This window comes from Gossypium arboreum, chromosome 8 (assembly GCF_025698485.1).
Source record: "Gossypium arboreum isolate Shixiya-1 chromosome 8, ASM2569848v2, whole genome shotgun sequence".
NCBI lineage: Eukaryota > Viridiplantae > Streptophyta > Magnoliopsida > Malvales > Malvaceae > Gossypium > Gossypium arboreum.
In genome coordinates, this window is record NC_069077.1 from 35,559,891 (window position 1) to 35,581,502 (window position 21,612).

Below are 21,612 nucleotides of genomic sequence, written 5' to 3' on the forward strand. Positions count from 1 at the left end.
CATATAACTGCTTATCCCGTAAAATCTGCAACACTAATCCCAGGTGTTCAGCATGATCGGTTTCATTTCTCGAATAGACCAAAATATCATCGATAAACACAACTACAAACCGATCCAAAAACGGTTTGAAGATCTGATTCATCAAATCCATAAATACCGCAGGGGCATTAGTGAGCCCAAACGGCATCACTAAGAACTCGTAGTGACCGTATCTCGTTCTGAAAGCAGTTTTGGGTATACCCGAATCTCAAATTCGCAACTGATAATAACCCGATCTCAAATCTATCTTTGAAAACACTGAGGCTCCTTTTAGTTGATCAAACAAATCATCAATACGAGGTAACGGATATTATTCTTTATTGTCACTTTATTCAGCTGACGATAGTTGATGCACAACCTCATGGTTCTATTCTTCTTTTTCACAAACAATACTGGTGCACCCCAAGGCGAGAAACTTGGTCGAACGAAACCTCTATCCATCAACTCTTGTAACTGAGCTTTCAATTCCTTTAATTTCGTTGGTGCCATACGATACGGAGCTATCGAAATTGGTGTAGTCCTAGGTACAAGCTCGATGCCAAACTCTACCTCCCGAACAGGTGGTAACCCCGGTAATTCTTCGGGAAAAACATCCGGATATTCACAAACCACTGGTACCGATTCAAGTTTCTTTTCTGGTTCTTTATTATCAAATACGTATGCAAGATACGCTTCACACCCCTTTCTCACATATTTTTGAGCTAACATCGAGGATATTATTGTTGGCAATCCATTCAAAACAGTAGACTCGACCCGGATTATCTCATTATTTGCACACCTCAAATCAATAGTCTTACTTTTGCAATTCACAACTGCATCATGTACGGTCAACCAATCCAAACCGAGAATAACATCAAATTCATCAAACGGTAAAAGCATCAAGTCAGCCGGAAAACAGGAGCCTCGAATTATTAAGGGGCATTTCTTACACACCTTGTTGACAAGCACATAAGAACCCAAGGGATTCGACACTCGAATTACGAACTCAGTAGACTCAACAGGTAAAGTCTTACTGGATGCTAAGGTCTCACATACATATGAATGAGTAGAACCAGGGTCAATCAATGCATTCACATTAGTATCAAAGAGAGTGAAAGTACCGGTAATAACAACTGGCGAGGAAGCATCCTCGCGTGCGCGTATAGCATAAGCTCTAGCAGGAGCACGAGCCTCAGATCTGGTTGTAGCATCTCTAGATCCTCTCTGACCGTCACTAGCATTCCCCGTATTTCTAGATGGTCTACCCCGAGCAGTAGAAGCAACTGGTTTCCCACTCTGATTTACATTTTGTTCAGACAATCTCGGGCAATCCTTGATAAAATGGTCAGCTGATCCGCACTTATAACAAGAGCGGTCATGGAATCTACAACTCCCCGAATGCCATTTACCACAATACTGGCACTCTGTTCTATCTTGACGATCATTCCCAACACTGGCAACCGAAGTGACTCGTGTACTCACAGGGGGTCGATCACGATCTCGTCTAGAAAAGCCCGAAGTGCCTTTAGACCAACCTAAATCATCTCTAAATTTCTTCGATGACTGTTGCAAGGGCTTTCCCGAATATCTCTTACGAAACTCCTTTGCTCCCATATCAGCTTTTCTTTTCTCCTTACTGAGCTCTTCGGCTTTGCAAGCTCGTTCAACAAGTACTACAAATTCTCTAATTTCAAGAATGCCAACATACAGTTTTATATCTTCGTTCAACCCGTCCTCGAAGCGTTTACACATGATAGCCTCGGATGAAACACATTCCCGAGCGTATTTACTAAGTCTGAGAAACTTTCGCTCATAATCAGTAACTGACATAGAACCCTGCTTAAGCTCAAGAAATTCTTTCCGTTTCTGATCGATGAATCTTTGACTGATATATTTTTTTCGAAACTCGGTTTGGAAAAACTCCCAAGTTACTTGCTCTCTGGGCACAACAGAAATCAACGTATTCCACCAATAGTAGGCAGAATCACGTAGCAAGGAGATAGTACACTTTAGGCATTCATCGGGTGTGCAAGATAGTTCATCAAGTACCGAATCTTGTTGTCCAACCAAAATTCAGCATGCTCGGCATCGTCATTGTCGTAGCTTTAAATTCAAGAGCCCGTGTTTTCGGATTACATCAACTAGGGCTTATTTAACCTTATCTGTCGGCTTACGGAGGTATCGCAGTCGGGGTTGTATTAGTCGGGAATGGGGGTTGTGGAACAGCCGCATTAGTTCGAATATACTGATTGAACCAATCATTCATCACGCTATAAAAAACCTGTCTAGCTTCATCATTCTGATTACTAGCAATAGGTTGAGAGCCCACCGTGCCATCCCTTGCACGGAGCAAAGCGCTACACTCTCAACATCATCAGCTACCGCTCGGTTGGGATTGGGATCCATTACTATAAGTAAACACAATTTTAACTGTCAGAAATCACCACACTATACGATAAACACATAATGGCATGTATAACTATTCCCCTACGTATTACGGTAGTCCTAGAATCGACTAAACCGTGGCTCTGATACCAATAAAATTGTAACGCCCCGTACCCGAGACCGTTGCCGGAGTCGAACACGAGGTGTTAACGGACTTAATTCATTTACTTACACAGTTCATTTCGAAATTTCGAGCAAGTCGGCTAAGCGCATCACATCCACTTTAAAAATCATATCTCGAGTTCCAAAACTCGAAAACTGATTCCATAAATTTTTCCTGAAATTAGAGTCATATATATACATCTAAAAATATTTTTCTAGAATTTTTGGTCGGGCCAATTAGTACAGTTTATTAGTTAAAGTCTCCCCTGCTTCAGGGTTCGACTACTCTGACCTTCATGCATTACGACTTAGATATCTCCCTGTACAGGGCTTCAATATGAAACTAGACTCAAAAAAGAATCTGTACATATAAAGCATGACTTATAATTACCTCTGGTTAATTTATGGTGAATTTCAAAGTCGAATAGGGATCCAGAAATTGCTCGCCCTGTTTCACGAAAACTTAAACATCTCATAAAATACGGCTCATATGGTCGTTTCATTTCTTTCATATGAAAATAGACTCATCAAGATTCGATTACATAATTTATTCATTATTTAATTCCATTCCTACTATTTTTAGTGATTTTTCAAATTCACATCACTTTGCTCTTGTCAGCATCTATTCTAAGATAAATTTTACCTATTTCATAATTTTCCATGAATCAATTAGTAAATTGACATACTTCATTTTCAAGTATAATCACGATTAGCCATGTCGTACGTAGCACCAATAGAACCATGATTGGCCATTCCAATGGCTAATCATTACCAACATTTCCACACCACTTAATAACCATATCATAAGACCATATATACAAAATGACCATAATGTTATACTCAAAATATACAAGCCATTTTCGCATGGCTATACTGAATATACATTACCAAAAGATACTTAATTAACAACAAAGGTCAGCCCTATACATGCCATTATCAAAATTCAACTAAAAGAGTACCAAAGGGCTTAGATAGTGTGGACGACTTGACTTTGACACTCCCGAGTCCGATAGTGACGAACAAAATCTATAAAACAGAGAATTAAAGCAATGAATAAGCATTTTGATGCTTAGTAAGTTTTAAGTAATGAAATTATTTACAACTAAGGTATAGCGTTCAGATGACTAAATGAACAATTGCATATCGCATATTCCCAAAATCATGTTTACTTCACGCTTCAACCATTATATTCATACACTCAGGATCAAACCTGACTAAAGGCAGGAAGCTTGTTAATCAATTGAGCGAATACTATTTAAAAGGAATCAACCTTTCCAATGCATATACGAAACATACCTTATCGTTTGGATTTATGAGCGTATTAATTGAAGTAATTACAGCAAGATTGCTCATTTCCAAACCCAAGTACCTTCGGGATTTAGCCGGATATAGCAACTCGTACAAATGCCTTCGGAACTTAGCCCGGATATAGTAACTAGCACAAATGCCTTCGGGACTTAGCCCGGATATAGTAACTAGCACAAATGCCTTCGGATCTTAGTCCGGTTATAGTAACTAGCACAAATTCCTTCTGGACTTAGCCCGGATATAGTAACTAGCACAAATGCCTTCGGGACTTGGCCCGGATATAGTAACTAGCACAAATGCCTTCGGATCTTAGTCCGGTTATCATCCGAATAATCATGCACATATATCAATAAATCATAACACATCTATATTTCATTTTCATTACAGGAACTCAAACACAAGACACTTATCAAACATTACCATTTTCGGCTTAATAGCCACATACAAAGAGCATGATTTTGATTGGCTTTATAACATGATCTCTATACACATTCGGCCACCAGTCATAAGTATAACTAATTACCTCGATATATAATTCAAGTAGAATCATTATATCACCGTTTATTTATTATGCTTATATGTCATGACTTAATCAAATCATAAACTAAGTTCCATTACTCAAAGACTTACCTCGGATGTTGTCGAACAACTTCAACGGCTATTCGATTACTTTTTCCTTTCCCTTCCCCTATCCAACTTTGATCCTCTAAGCTCTTGAGCTAAATCAAACAATTTACCTCTCAATCAAACACAATCATACGGCATTCATATACATTTTAGAACCAATTCATTGAATCAATTTACCACTTAAGTCTATCACCATTTCGCTTTCAAATTTGTGTACTTGGTAAGTCACATTAAACTACTACAAATATAACTTTAATACATATTTATTTTCGAAGTTCTCAATGTCACAAGGTGTATACATAAGGCACTAACATACATATAAGTATATATATATATATATATACTTATGTGGTGTTCATATTTTAGTCGATTACTTAAGTTATGCACAACCACGTATTTATATACGCTCTCATATTCATTATTATGAATATTGCCGAATACTTAACACAACTAAGCTAAAAATTTACCCAATATCATCTTAATTAACTTCTACTTATACATCAAAATTTCCAATACAAAGTATTTAGCACCTATGCACTTAAACCGGATTAGCAAACACCCATAGACCATGACCGAATGCCATTTAAACACAAGTCAAAAAGATCTCATGATTTCAAATCAAACTCTTAACAAGAATGCACAATGCCGAACCCTTAGATGATTAAACATCTAATTTAGACAACTTTTGAACATCTAAACGGCACTTGTTCAAAACATTAAACAACTACATGTTCGGCTATTACCATAGGTGCATTAGAAATTTATACTATCAATAAGCTCAACTTCTTGCAACAACAATTTCTTCCTCAAAGTTTAAAGGCTAAAATCAAATTATCTCCTCATTAACCATAACCGAATGTGCCATACATCCATCAAGATTCAAGATTTTGGCATGGGCTAAGTAAGAAACAAGATGATTAACCTAAAACAAGCTTGAATTTCAAAACAAATCTAACACCTTTCACTAACCTTTCTTCTCCTTCTACGAATCGAAAGTCTCCCCTTCTCTTCTTTTCAATTGGCAAGGAAGAACAAAGATGAACTTTGTTTTCTTCACCCTCAATTTTATTACTTTATTACTAACCCTTTTATTTTATTATTTTAACACAAAATATTAACACAAAATATTTATAATATGTTTTAACCCATAGCATGGCCGGCCACTATCTAAAATTTGGGTAATTTGACATGCAAGTACAAGCATTTTCTAACATGCATTAATAGGCCACTTTGACATTTGCCTAGCACAATCCTAAATTTTCTCACACAAGTCCTATTTGATAAATTTCACATACTATATACAAAATTTAAGCATGAAATTTTCACACGTGCATGTTCATATATAATAAGCATTAAATATGACTGTTAATTATTTTCTTATGGCTCGGTTTCGTGGTCCCGAAACCACTTTTCGACTAGGGTCAATTTAGGGCTGTCACACTGTCATTGCATATTGACATCATAAGCACATGATTATCACTGTCACTTGGCATGTTTGACATGCCTTCATATGCACTTTCACAGCAATAATCATGAACACATGTCACATGTAATTACATCACATCTCAATTTACATCTTTATAATAACACAAGCACATATTTCATAAGCTAAACATGAGTACGAGAAAGCTTACACTGAGAATTTAGAGCAGGGTTTTAGGCTACAACTAAATTCCCAAATAATGCATTGAATCATGTCCACAAGCAATTATTCCAAACACTCACTAATACGCTTTCACCAAAAAGCCGAAAGCTCAAACTAGTCCTTCCTAACTCATAGAAGGTCCTAGAAAATCCAAAGCTTCAACATAATAATTCACACAAAAATACATTCAAAAATTAGCTAAGGGCTCACCACAAGAAACCTTTAACATAGCAAACTTTAAATCTAAATATCTTGGTCTATACTTAGTATTTTCACCTAAAACCAATTCCATTCATCTAATTATTCACCTACGACTAATTCTCAACCTTTAAACTACACAAAACTACTCAATTCATGGTATCAGAATTTTTAACATGTTCATGAAAATTTTAACAAAAAATCATTAAAACTCAAGAATATTTTAACAAAACTTAAAATTAAGTTTATAAATCTTCTAATCATATTAAAAAAAAGTTGAAAAACAATTTGAAACCACATTTTTACCCAAAATCATGAAATCCACCATTAATGACCCAATTTTCGGCTTTTATTTAAAACATGCGATTTAATGGCTAAAATTCCTTTTAAAAGACTAGATATCATTTAAAACTAAATAGAAATTGAATCGTTACATTAGTTGATGAAAATACATGTGTTTGATTGAAAACCCAAAAATCCTAAAAAGTTCAGCAATGAAGAAATCTACGATGTTTTGGGTGTTCTTCTTGAAATACTATGGAGATTTATGGCTTGCAGAATGATAAAAATCTAAGGAATTAAGTTTGGGAGTCAAAATTGAATGAGAAGAGCTTGGGAGATGCAAGGGATGACAAAACAAAATGATGGAGAAGACTAACGTATATTTTGTGAATATAAATAGGGAAATAGGGTGAAAATTAAATTAAAAACTCACAATTTAGAACCTTTTAAAAATCAATCCTTATTTCAAAATTAATGATCTTTTAAACACCATTTTCAAAAATTGAGTTGGATTTTTAAAAAACCATAGACAAAAATATTTCTAAATACCATGCTAACGAAATTCCTAAATACTCTAAAGCTAAAATCCCTAAAATACCACTAGAACTCCTGAGCTCTATTTTGTGGTGTTACACCGTATGCCTTGGAAGAGAATTGAAGGTTGACTTAGGTGGTAATCCTTAGTGAAGATGAGACCAGGAGGGTATTCTTAGCTAAGGGTGGTAAATAACTTAATCAATGATAATTAATTATTTAATTAGATAATTAGGGATTTAATATATCATAGGCTAGAGGCTCGCATCGTTGACACTAGGAATAGGAAATTCTAGTAGGTTAATTTAAGTTAGTTAATTTAATTAGTTTAATTAATATATTAATTTGGATCAACACTACTAATTCGCGACTGATTAGATTATTAATTTTATAATTAATTTTATAATAATTTCTCCAATCTGCAATCCCTTGGGTACGATCCTCAGAACACTTACCAAGTGTTTCGTTGAAAACAAAAGTATATTAAAATTTGACCTGTAGTGTAACACCCCTTACCCGTATCCGTCGCCGAAACAGGGTACGAGGTATTAACAAATCATAGTACATACTATTAAATAAAACCGAGACAAAAATATGGCATGCAATTAGATCATGAATCATTATAACATATGCCTTTAACAATACTAGCCAATTTATCAAAGGCTTCGTACAAAATAATCGGTCAAATACTATAATTAATATTTTAAACCTAGGTAATTATGACACGTAACAAAATAACTAAGTCTACTACACATGCCATAATTCAAAATGTTCAGTTCAAATACCCAAAAGTATTGATAGTGTAGGCAGATATTCAACGATCCTTGACTCCTGTGCAAGCTAGACGACACTATAAGACAAAAGAGAGAAGAGAAAGTAAGCTTATAGCTTAGTAAGTAAGTACATAAATAATGAATAAAGAATTTAATATGTTTACACAATAACTCAAGTGTATCTACTTTTAATTTTACTATTTACTCCACTTTGATCAAGCTGTCTCTCCTGTGTCATATTCACTAAATAAATCATAACTTGAGTTACAAAACCCAAAATTAAAATCCGTAAAATTTTCATGAAACTAGACTCATATTTCTTCTTACTAAAATTTTTCTAGAATTTTTGGTCCAGCCAATTTGTACAGTTTATTAGTTAAAATTTCCCCTATTATACAGCTCAACTGATCTGACCTCTGTTCACTACGAATTGAATTTCTCCTAGTAAAAAATTCAAATAGCCATGAAATTTGTTTCATTTAAAACTATACTCAATAAGGAATCTATACATATAAACTATATTTCTTAATTTGTTTTGTACAATTTTTAATGATTTTGTAAAGTTAGAATAGGGGATCACATAGTCATTCTGAGCGAGTCACACACAAATATAAATATCTCAAAATATAGAGTTCCTTTACTTGCTCTATTTCTTTTACATGGGAATAGACTAATTAAGATTTAATTTCATGTCTCATTCAGCCTCTAATTAAATTCCTACTATTTTTGGTGATTTTTCAAATTCACGTCACTGTGACTGTCCAAAACAGTATTATTACTAATCCACTCTTTCACACTTTCTTTGTATTAACCTCATTTTAACATGGATATCACAATTCATTTTCACCACATTTCATACATCACAAGTATAGGTCCATGATTACAATGTCATGATAGAACCATCCCGTTGAACAATTCGGATCAATCCTCGATACTTGATGGTTTTAGCACACAGCCCCACCATCATATTTCATATAATTCGGCTTCTTGTACACATGGTGAACACTTAGTACCACTCATGTGACCTAGCCAATTTATCTCGTAGCTCTCTTGTCTACATGGTGTCCTTCATTTGGAATCACACATGCGACCTAGCTACATTTATCCTCTCCCGTGGCTCTCTTGTCTACATGGGATACATCCCGTATCACACATGCGACCTAGCTACTACATAGTATCTCGTAGCTCTCTTGTACACATGATGTGCACTCAGCACCATACATGTGACCTAGCTACGTTTCATCTATATTATTTAATCTTTCCGAAAGTTCAACCGGAATTTCTCTCGCTATTACTTATTTCTATTCTTCCAATAGTCGATTTATGATTCAAAATCAACTAAAATATATAAAGTAGGCTGAAATATAAAAATGTAAATGAAGTTAATGTATTATTTACATACAAACTTACCTCGGTGAAAAATATGGAAATTTTGTAATTTAGTCCAAAACCTTTTCCTTCCCCCGTTCGAGGTCGATTCCACGCCTTTCTTGATTATTGAGCTTGAAAGCTTGAAACAAACCCTAGCTATGGAGAACATGCAAGTTTCGGCCAAGCTAAATGAAGATGAACACATTTTTTGTGTTATTTTTCCCATTTTATTTCATTTAATATGCAAATGACCAAAATGTCCTTACTACTAAACTTTCTAAAAATTCCATCCATGTCCAAACTTATGTCCATATAAAGTATAATGGTCTAATTCCATTTAAGGACCTCTACTTAAAACCCCCATTTCAATCAAGTACTTTATGAACTAGAACCCACACACATTTTTCACCTATTTCAATTTAGTCCTAAACGTCAAATTAAACACCCAATCGATAAAATTTCGCAACGAAATTTTCACACAATTATGCAATCATGATATAAACACTAAAACTTAATTAAAATAATTTTTTCAACCTCGGATTCGTGGTTTCGAAACCACTATTCCGTTTTGGCCCTAAATCGGGCTATTACATGTATGCTTGTAGATACTGCACTTAAATATTTATATTGTTATTTACACAATTTTTACTCTAAACGTTTGCACGTTTAGAGGCAGTCAAAGACCCCCTTCGAAATGCTAGAAGGGTGCCTAAACGATATGAAGCATGTTAAGTTATTAATGGGGCTACCACCTATGAGAAATATGGGTTGTGCATCAGACTTCGGAGAAAAAGTGATGATGCAAATTGGGTAATTGAATCAAGTAAATGCTACAAGCGAGATACATCTCAAACACATATCTAGTATTTACATTATGCCTTATCGTTGGCTTGGCAAAGACACAGGGGCTTTTTCAGAGTTTTGAAGCGGGTAAGCCGAGGGACTTATAAACCAAATTTAGTGACAATATTCAAGGTTAAATCGGTGTTCAATGTGAAAGTGCTAAACCCATTTGTGAGGATCAAGGGGATCTTGGTCGAGGCAAGTCAAGATGAGGGCAAGTAAGAGTAGTGGGTTCTTGCAAACGAGATGTATAAGAGAAAGATCTAGTCCAAGTTAGGCGACGATGGAGACATAAGCTAAGGAAAATGTTTTGAAGGTCAGAACTACCCGATAGAAAGGCTAGCAGGGAATCAGTCGAGGCATAGAGACAGTTTTGAGCAGAGTCAAACCAATTTCATTCTGAGGATGTGACAAGGGCGTCGTGAGAATGAGTAGGGGAGAATGCCACAAGGTATTGATCAAAGCTCGTGAACTTTGCACACAGAACATCCCATGGAGGTTAAATAATTAAATGGGGCTCATTTCACGCACTTGAACTAGTCTAATTAGTGGAACATATGGAGAAACCCATCTATTTGAAGCCTTGGTGGCCCAATAAAACACTTTGGTAAAACCAGAGTTACCAAGGTAATCATTGCAAATCCTACTGGATAAAGATTTATAGAGTTTAAATCTCTTAAGACTCTCTTCTTGTAGATAGGTAGTAATAATATCAGTCGTTTGATTGTGCCCTGACGTGTGTGCACCGAGGTTAAGAATCAACACAAAAACAATCAATAATCTAGCTGTGTATTGCAAGTGTGATAGGTTGAGTTGTAATATTTTTAGTGTTACAATGGAACACTCGAGTATTCCAAGGATTGAAACCAAGAGAGTTCAGGGACTAAGTGATTCCCAACCGACAAACATGTGACTTGCCATTAAATAAGGTGGTAGTTTTGGTACATTTCGGCACTTTAGGGGCGTGTTTTCTATGCATTTTAGGATTAATTATGTTATTTTCAGCATTAGTATCTTAAGTATAAAAATAAACATTTCTACGCATAAATTGACGTTTATTGACCGACCTATTAGGGCAATGCAAGCCTTAGGTAGTTCTAATGTGTTTAGTAGCCCAAGAGCCTCATGGACAACACTCAAGTAGGGCACGATATCCAGAGATGCAACACGTGAAACTGGAAGACCAATTGCAACATGTCCATGTTGTCTCGTGACACAAGTATGGTGAGTCGCGACACAGGGCTAAATGTGGAGAGTAAGTACGACATCCTCTGTACAATCGATATATTGTAATATTAGGGCTTCTAGTTAAGCTAGTTAGGGTTTCTAAATGTCTATAAATAGGAAGGCTATTCCTAAGCTAAGGGATGCAAAGAGGAGCCATAGTTAGTAGATTATTCTTTTGACTAGGTTTAATTGAACCTAAGTCTTTCATATTGAACACTTTTAAAACATAAAAGTTCATCGTAAAGATTCAAGGAAATAGTACAGTTTGGCGAATACAAATTTTAGTTACAACATATTGTTCTTCAAAATCCACACCTTGACGCCACCATCATTTGCCATGCATAATACAAAATCACTATAAGCCTCACATAGTTGCTGTCCTAGAACACCCCTAACCAGTATCCGTCGTTGGAATGGGTTACGTAGCATTATCGGAGTTTACAATTCAAAATGTTCAAAAATTTAAACTATTCAATTCATAACATCATGCATAGCAAATTCAATCAAAGTCATACATATTGTCCCTTATACAAGCCCTCGAGGCCCTAAAAACACATTAGAAATGAGTCGAGACTAAATTGAAAACATATATAATTTTTTGAAAAAAGGATGCAATTTTTTTTTAAACTGTAGGGGCCACAGTGACTCACACAATTGAGACACACGCCTGTGTCTCAGGACGTGTACCCTTTGAAATGGCCTCACACACCCGTGTGCCAAGTCGTGTGTTGGGCCGTGTAACTGCCTGACTTACAACTCTTTATAAGCTATAGAGGACACACAACTGTGCCGCATGGCTGTGTGTCACACACAGCTAAGACAAAAACCCTTGTCCTTGGCCATGTAGATGAAAAATATGCCATTTCTAAGCCATTTTTCTCACTCAAAGTCTAGCCACTTATACAACCCAAATTTACTTATTTTCATGCATTCAAATTGCACCTAACATATGCATATTCAAGCTTGAGCATCATAGTAATTAACCATACAATTAATATGCCAAAATGGCACCTCAATTTCAATAACCAAACTTGATTAAACACTTGCTAAATTTTATCCATAAATCAATCAACCAATTGAACAACCTAAATACTACATTTGTCATAATGTTCACATACCATTGTCATACTCAACAAATACCATTATGACCATTTCCACATTTATCATCTACCTTAACAAATTGACCAATTGCCAAATACATTCAAGGCTACCAAAACTAGCCATTTAAAAGTTCAATGCACTATCTAATTCCACACCAAACCAATATCTCATAACTTGCCTTAATATTCATCAATTCAACTGTCATCATTTAGGTACTTGGATGCCAATATAACAACCATTAAAAATTTCCACACAAACATGATAGCATGACAACTATTTCATCACCCAAAAATACCATATATACAAGCCAAACATAATGGCTAAATTTCATCAAACAAAAACACCTATACATGCCATTATAACCATGACTCAAAATCATCAAAATCTACTGATATAGCTGATGGATAGTGTGATGGATCTTTGACTAGCTTCCAACACGATCGAGGTTCTGGTAATCTATAAGGTAAAGGAAAATAACTACATAAACAATATATGCTTAGTAAACTCGTATAAACTTTAAGCATAAAATTCCATTTTGATAATAAACTTTATAGAATAAACATAAATCTATGGCACTGCTATAAGGTTCATAAATCGATATGATCATCAACTTATAAATGAGTAAGTTTATTAATGTCGCATATTAAATGACCATTCATAACATGATAGGATTTCATGAGATATAATATATAATCATTAACCTTTCATAAGATTATATATCTTTCTATGTATTTGCTTTCCATTTCGTCCCCAGTGCTTATCATAAGCCTAAACAACATTATTAACTCTCAATTCAGTGTATTTATCCATGACATAGATGTATTCATTCATAGCATAAGGAATTTTCTCACATATAATACATCCCAATTATGTACTTACCATTTCATTCCCTTTTCTTACCCATATCGTATGCATAGTACAAGCATAATAAAAAACATCAATCATATCCACAAGCTTGGCATAAGCCCTAGCACATCAACAACACATGTTAGTTTATTTAAACATGGTTTATATGAATTTCACATGGACAACCATTATACTTGAGTATGATTCAATTGGATTTATCATCCATCACAACATATCATGTTTTTCCATGTATCACCATTCCATTGAGTTTCATATAAACATGCCTTAGTTCTTATTGAACACTTACCATTTCATTTGCATACACATAAGACATAAACATAACATTAACCATAGCCACAAGCTAGTGATTAAACACATAACTTAGCAATATCATAACATGGTAAGATATAATACATAACATAGCATTCCTTATATTGTACCTTTCATAAACATGAATATTCATACTTTGAACATTGGTACATCATAATTTTCCATACTTGTCATAGTGAAGTCAACGGGAACCCTTACCAGAGCTCACACGAAGTGTGCTAAACGATGGTTGTAACTGTCCCTTTTCAAATTTGATGGTCAAGACCATCCTTTTACATTAATCGATGGTCGTCAACATCCCTTTTCATTAATTGATAGCGAAAGCTATCCGTTTTAATATTCGATAGCCGAAGCTATCCCTTTAAATATTCATGGTCGTCACCATCCCTTTTCATAGTTGATGGTCATCACCATCCCTTTTCATAATCGATAGTCGAAGCTATCCATTTTCATTGGTTGATGTCGCTGATACACTGTTGGATTTTTCCGCCGAGACATAATTTGATATTAAAAAATGATAGGATTTAAAACATAATTTAAAATGCTATGGAAACGTATGAACTTACCTGGCTAAATTGCAAAAATGTTAAAGTACAGGGGTATTTTGGTAATATTCTATTCTCCTCAAATTTTCCACCCGATCATGATCTAAATTAATTAACTTATTCAATCTATTAATTTAGATAGTAAAACAATGTATTTTATGCATTTTTTTCATTTTTGACATTTTTATAAAATTGCCCCTAAAATTTTACTTTTATTCAATTTAGTCTTTGAGCCTAAAACATGCAAATTAACCATTTTTACCCAAAATTGAGCCTAGACAAATACTCATGGAATCCAATACAGCCGATTATTGCAACAATTTCACATCAAATCCTTGTACTTTTACTAATTTAATAATTTAGTCCCTAATTAAAAAATTCATCAAAAATCACTTAATAAAATACTTTTAGATAACAACTAATATTTAAAATTCATCATTTAACACCTAAAATAACAATATTCATCAATGGAAACATTCAAAATCTTTAACAGTTTCAAAACCGAAGGTACAGGCTAGTTGGACTTAATTGCAATGATCTCAAAAACATCAAAATTATTAAAAATATGTAAGAATTTCTTACCATGCATGAGGAATTCACTATGGCCGAACCTAGTTTCATTTCCATGGACATTCGGTTGTACCTAGAGAAGAAAACCAAACAGATGATGATAATTAACATTTTGTTTTCTTTTAATTAATTAATTATAAAATTTACCATTTTGTCCACTTAATATCATCCAATTTCATGCTTTTAGTTTCCTAAAACCATACACTAAGACCTTAAATGGTTTAAGTCCCTTTTCCTTTATTCAATTAACCATTTAATCACTCAAATCAAACAACGATCAAATTTTACATATTTTATGATTTAGTCCTTTTAAATTAATTAACTATCAAAACGTTAAAAATTTTCAACGAAACTTTAATACCACCTAAATGACTCCATAAATATTTATAAAAATGTTTACAGCTCGGTTTATAGAAACGATGTCCAGATACCTCATTTTCTAGAACCACTTTACCTTAGTTCATACCACTTGAACTTAATTAATCACTTATATCATATAAATTGCAATAACAAATCCTTTTTTAAACCATATTCGACTCGTAACTCGTTAGATTTTTTACCCTGAAACCATTGTTTCCGACACCACAAAAAAAGGACTGTTACAACTCTCCCACTTACGAAAATTTTGTCCTCGAAATTTCTTACTTGATAAAAGTCATCACATCTTTTTTTTTCTTTCATCTTCTTAATGGTAATCCATAAATAAATCAATTATAACTCACCTCGATTCAAAAATCACATAAGAACTCATACTAAAACTTGATACTATGTCAAACCTTCACGGAACATCTATGATGTTCTTCTGTCATAACTTATCGTTAGTAGTTCAACTACCGAGAAGTTCCCATTGATCGAGACATAACCAAGAAATCCAGATTATCAAACTCTAATTGATGTTTCTGGCTTGTTTGATCTGTAACTTTCAATTGATATTTGTTCCCCTTTCATGGAAAGCATTAAGTAATATCTTCTAACACAAGCGCGACAACTTCAAATATCGGGACGAGTTTAAACCATAATGAAATTTCCCAATTAGAAATGATCTAATAGATATATTTCTCTATCATGACTTCTAGAACGTGAATCCTTCATTCTGACTATCTGTCAAATTTCCCATGAATGCAAAAAATTTATTCCCAAACTTGAGGATAAACTCAAATGCATATAACTCAATTAACTTTTCAAATGAATAACCCGATTCTAAATAACACAATTGAGTCTATCTATTAATCAAATCATAACATTTCAGAATAACTCTTTCTTCTTGTTGTCGAGGTAATCTAGACATACAATCTATCATAATTCCCCCAGAATACTAATCAAACACCTTTACAAGTTGCATTAACTCAAATGAAACATAACATCCCGTTTTAACTCGTTGACATAAATAGAGATTACCTGGGGAATGAGAACTAGTATACAAGTTTAAGGTCGATCTTCCACCGTCTATACTTTTGTCGATGTCTACCCCTTCATGAAAGCTAGAAGGGAATATATAATAAAGTTATCTCAATTATTAACATTGAAGCTTTGAACCATATCGGAGCCACAACCATCAAATGGCTTAAGAGCTTAGTGTTTAAATAAGACGATGTTACAACTGTATAAATAAAACAATACGTCAACATCAATAGTGTACTCCAAAATAAAAGAGGAAAACAGAATGTAGTTCCAGTAACAACCAGTACAATAACATGACCACTAAAAACCTAAGATATGTATAACCATGATTCCTTGATCGAACCAGGAATCATAATCGTAATAGTTATAATTATCTTTGGCCAATAAATATTCCTTACAAATGAACCATGTTTAATAGATTAAACAATACGAACAAGAAGAAAACTGAGATAAGGAAATCCAAGATGTGAAGCTCTACTGAATCTCGGAGAATACAACCCATATTGAATGATAAAGAGATTGATGATACCCTAGAGAAAATCCAAAAGAAGAATATCCTTCATACGCACTGGAAACAGATGTGGTAGAGACAACTTAAATTGTATATATATAATTTAGAGCAACAACTAGTAGAAGTAGAAAATAGCATCATATGAGTCTTTTCGTTAAATCTTTTACCGAATATAATAAAATAGAATGCCAAAGAAAAGAGAAATGCTGATCATAATCAACCAGACTAACAATACCTACATCTAACATTATGATTAGCTAACATTTCTTTATGATAAGAATCACCTCTGAAGATGAACAATTACATATACCTTGGAGAATAAATGAACATATAGAATACCCAGAAGAGATTGTTGTAAGCTACTCGACTATAACCGCTGCATTCAAATATCTTTGCAATTCAAACATTATTCAAATACTTAAGTATCGCATTCAGTATTCTTGAAATTAGCTCGATTAGAAAACGTCTCTGTTTAAAAATGAAACAAATTTCATCAAATTCGGAAGATATCACACTATCAAAGGTTATATAATGGCATGAATTTCTAGACTTCACACATGCTACATTCAGTCTAAAAATGACTAAATCGTAGCTCTGATACTAATAAATGTAACACCCCTAACCCGTATTCGTCACCGAAATGGGTTACAAAGCATTATCGAAGTTTACAATTCAAAATGTTCAAAATTTTAAAACATTCAAGTCACAACATCACTTATTAAAAATTTTAAAACATTCAAGTCACAATATCACTTATAGAAAATTCAATCAATGTCATACATATTGTCCCTTATATGAGCCCTCGAGGCCCTAAAAACACATTAGAAATGAGTTGGGACTAAATTGGAAACATATAGAATTTTTCGCAAAGAAGATGCAAATTTTTTTTAACCTGTAGGGACCAGAGTGACTCACACGGTTGAGACACACGCCTGTGTCTCAGGCCGTGTGGGCATTCAAAGTAGGGAAACAAAGCCGTGTCTCAGCCCGTGTAACTCTCTAACTTGGGTACAGCCAAGCCAAATGCCTATGTCTCAGGTCGTGTACCCTTCGAAATGGCCTCACACACCCGTGTGCTAGGCCGTGTGCTAGGCCGTGTAACTACCTGACTTGCAACTCTTTGTAAGCTATAGAGGACATACAGCTGAGACAAACACCCGTGTCCTTGGTTGTGTAGACAAAAAATAGGCCATTTCTAAGCCATTTTTCTCACCTAAAGTCTTGCCACTTACACAACCCAAATGTACCTATTTTCATGCATTCAAATTGCACCTAACATGTGCATTTTCAAGCTTCAACATCATAGTAATTAACCATACAACCAATATGCCAAAATGGTACCTCAATTTCAACAATCAAACTTGATTAAACACTTGCTAAATTTATCCATAAATCAATCAACCAATTGAACAACTTAAATACTACATTTACCATAATGTTCACATACCATTGTCATACTCAACAAATACCATTATGACCATTTCCACATTTATCATCTACCTTAACAAATTGACAAATTGCCAAATACATTCAAGGCTACCAAAACTAGCCATTTAACAACTCAACGCATTATCTAATTCCATACCAAACCAACATCTCACAACTTACCTTAATATTCATCAATTCAATTGCCATCATTTAGGTACTTAGATGCCAAAATAAAAACCATTAAAATTTCCACACAAACATGATAGCATGACAACTATTTCATCACCCAAAAATTCCATATATACAAGCCAAATATAATGGATAAATTTCATCAAACAAAAACACCTATACATGCCATTATAACCATGACTCAAAATCATCAAAATCTACCGATATAGTCTATGGATAGTGTGATGGATCTCCAACTAGCTTCCAACCCAATCGAGTTTCTGATAATCTATAAGGTAAAGGAAAATAACTACTTAAACAATGTATGCTTAGTAAGCTTGTATAAACTTTAAGCATAAAATTTCATTTCGATAATAAACTTTATAGAATAAGCATAAATCTGTGCCAATGCTAAAAGATTCATAAATCGATATGATCATCAACTCACAAATGAGTAAGTTTATTACTGTCACATATTTATTGACCATTCATAACATGATAGGATTTCATGAGACATAAAATATAATCATCAACCTTTTATAAAATTATATATCTTTCTATTTACTTACTTTCCATTCCATCCCCAACGCTTATCATAAGCCTAAACAACATTATTAACTCTCAATTCAGTGTGTTTATCCATGACATAGATGTATTCATTTATAGCATAAGCAATTTGCTCACATATAATACATCAAAATTACGTACTTACCGTTTCATACCTTTTTCTTACTTGTGCATAGTTGGAAACACAAAAATATACTCACTTTTTCATGCCCTTTTTAACTCAAATTCATGCAGTTTCGATAAAATTCTTGTCGAAAAATATATAATAATTATGAAATAATTAAATTTTAATTAAATTTTTAAAATGTTTAATTTTAATTAATTTTATATTAAATTTTGATTTATTTTCGACAGATTCGCAAAAAAATGAGAAAAACGGCTCGGGAGACACTACTAGAAACACAAAACAGAGAAGCAATTTTGAAGCATCGAGTCGAATTAATTTTTAAGCTGAAGATGGTCCAAATTATGAATATTGATTCTTAATTTAATTAATTTTAATTTTAATCTAAACTATTTTGGGTTAAATAATTATTATTAATTAATTATGAAAAGAGGTCAAGTTGAGTTGAATTGAGAAAACCGATCCAACCGAGCACTAGGCTACCCAAAACTATCACACATGCTGATCCAATCAGCTTGTTTTGCAGATTATTTGGCTTGAAAAACAGCCCTTGAAGACTCCTTAAATTTGCATTCAAACCCCTCCACTTATGATGCCTTCCTAAAATTGCCCTTACCTAAAAATAGTAAGTTTGAAACCTTCAAACTTGCCACATTTGTGGCCGGCCATGGGGGGAGTCTATGGCTGCTGATTTTTTCTATTTTTAGTATCCTTCCCAACTCATGAATACTCCCTTGGCTGCTCATTTCAAACACATCTCAAAACCTCTCATCCTTTTACTTTTCTCTAACTTTCTATCTTCAATCCCCTACTATTGTTCTTCATTTTCTTCCCCATTCTGTTTCCTATTTCACCTCTTGAAAATGAGTCCTTCAACCACCATTTGAGCAGCATTCAAGTGTTCATGGATGTCTCGATTCAACAAGAATAAGCGGAGAAGCAGGAGTGAAGCAAACTAGTCAATCCTCGAAGAAACACCGGATTTGATTCTTATTCCTTATTCTTTTAATTTTATTGTTGTTGTTATAAACATGTCTATGAATAATTGTGATGTTGATATGTTTAATCTAATTAATATGGCTTAAATTTAATTCGTGTTAGGTTGATTGCATTTTGTCCACTTAACTTATTAAAATTGTGTTTGTGTTATTATAGGCCTTGGTAAGATGTTTGATTAAGTAAAACCATGACTAAGTTACTCTTACATTACAATTGTAAGGTAACTAATGAATTAATTATTTAAGCAGATTAAAATTTTAATTAATTGACACGATACTTAATCAGTGTATGTTTAATCATCTAAGGTAGTTGAGGGTTAAATTAGCAACGGTATCTAACGATACATTAGCTTTGCATAACTTGCAAGAGTATTATGAATAAACTATTTCAAGGTAGGAATGCATTGTTACCTCACGTAGTCTTTTATGTGCTTATGAGATTGAATTAATTGTTTGAATTGGCATAGAGATATGTACAAGAGATTATTTTTAATTTCATAAGTATGTATGTGCATTAACGCATTTACTTATTGAAATTTATTTAATCGGTTGAATTGACATAGAGATATAGCCAAGAGATAAATGGATTTTGGTAGGTGAATATGTTCAAAAGTTAGCAAATTACCAAGTTGCCGTGAATTTATTCGTAACAACATGAATATGAGTTCAGTAATTCTAAGTTAAGAAATGTAATTAATCTAACACAATTCTGTCATCTTGATTAAAATCATCTTTTTGAAATCGTGCACTGGAAATTTTATTTTTATTTTATTTAATTTACTTAGTTAAAAATATTAGTTTTTGATCACCTCCTCAAATCAAAATATTTTTCTACATCAAAGTGTTTTTAATTGCATTCATAAATAATTCTTTTCAGAGTCCCTATAGGTACAATAACTCGACATATATTTGTCACTTTACTACTTGTTGCGATTGTGTACACTTGTACATTTCTGTCGTTCCAATAGTACAAGCATAATCATAAACATCAATGTAACACCCCGTACCCGAGACCGTTACCGGAGTCGGACACGAGGGGTTCACAGACTAAATTCACTTATTCTCACAGTCCATTTTTGAAAATTTCTAGACAGCTGACTAACTGCATCACTGTCACCTTAAAAATCATATCTTGAGTTCCAAAACTCGAAAATCAGTTTCGCAACTTTTCCCTGAAACTAGACTCATATATCCATCTACAAATATTTTTTTAGAATTTTTAGTCAGGCCAATTAGTACAGTTTATTAGTTAAAGTCTCCCCTGTTTCAGGGTTCGACTACTCTGACCTCCACGCACTACGACTTGGATATCTCACTGTACAGGGCTTCAATACTGATTCTGTTTGTTTCTAATGAAACTAGACTCAAAAAGGAATCTATACATGTAAGGCATGACTTCTAATTATCTCTGGTTAATATATAATTAATTTCCAAAGTCGGAACAGGGAATCCAGAAACCGTTCTGGCCCTGTTTCGCGAAAACCTAAATATCTCTTAACATACTGTTTATATGATCGTTTCGTTACTTTCCTATGAAAATAGATTCATCAAGGTTCGATTACATAATTTATTCACTATTTAATTACATTCCTACTATTTTTAGTGATTTTTCACATTCGCGTCGCTGCTGCTATCAGCATCTATTTTTAA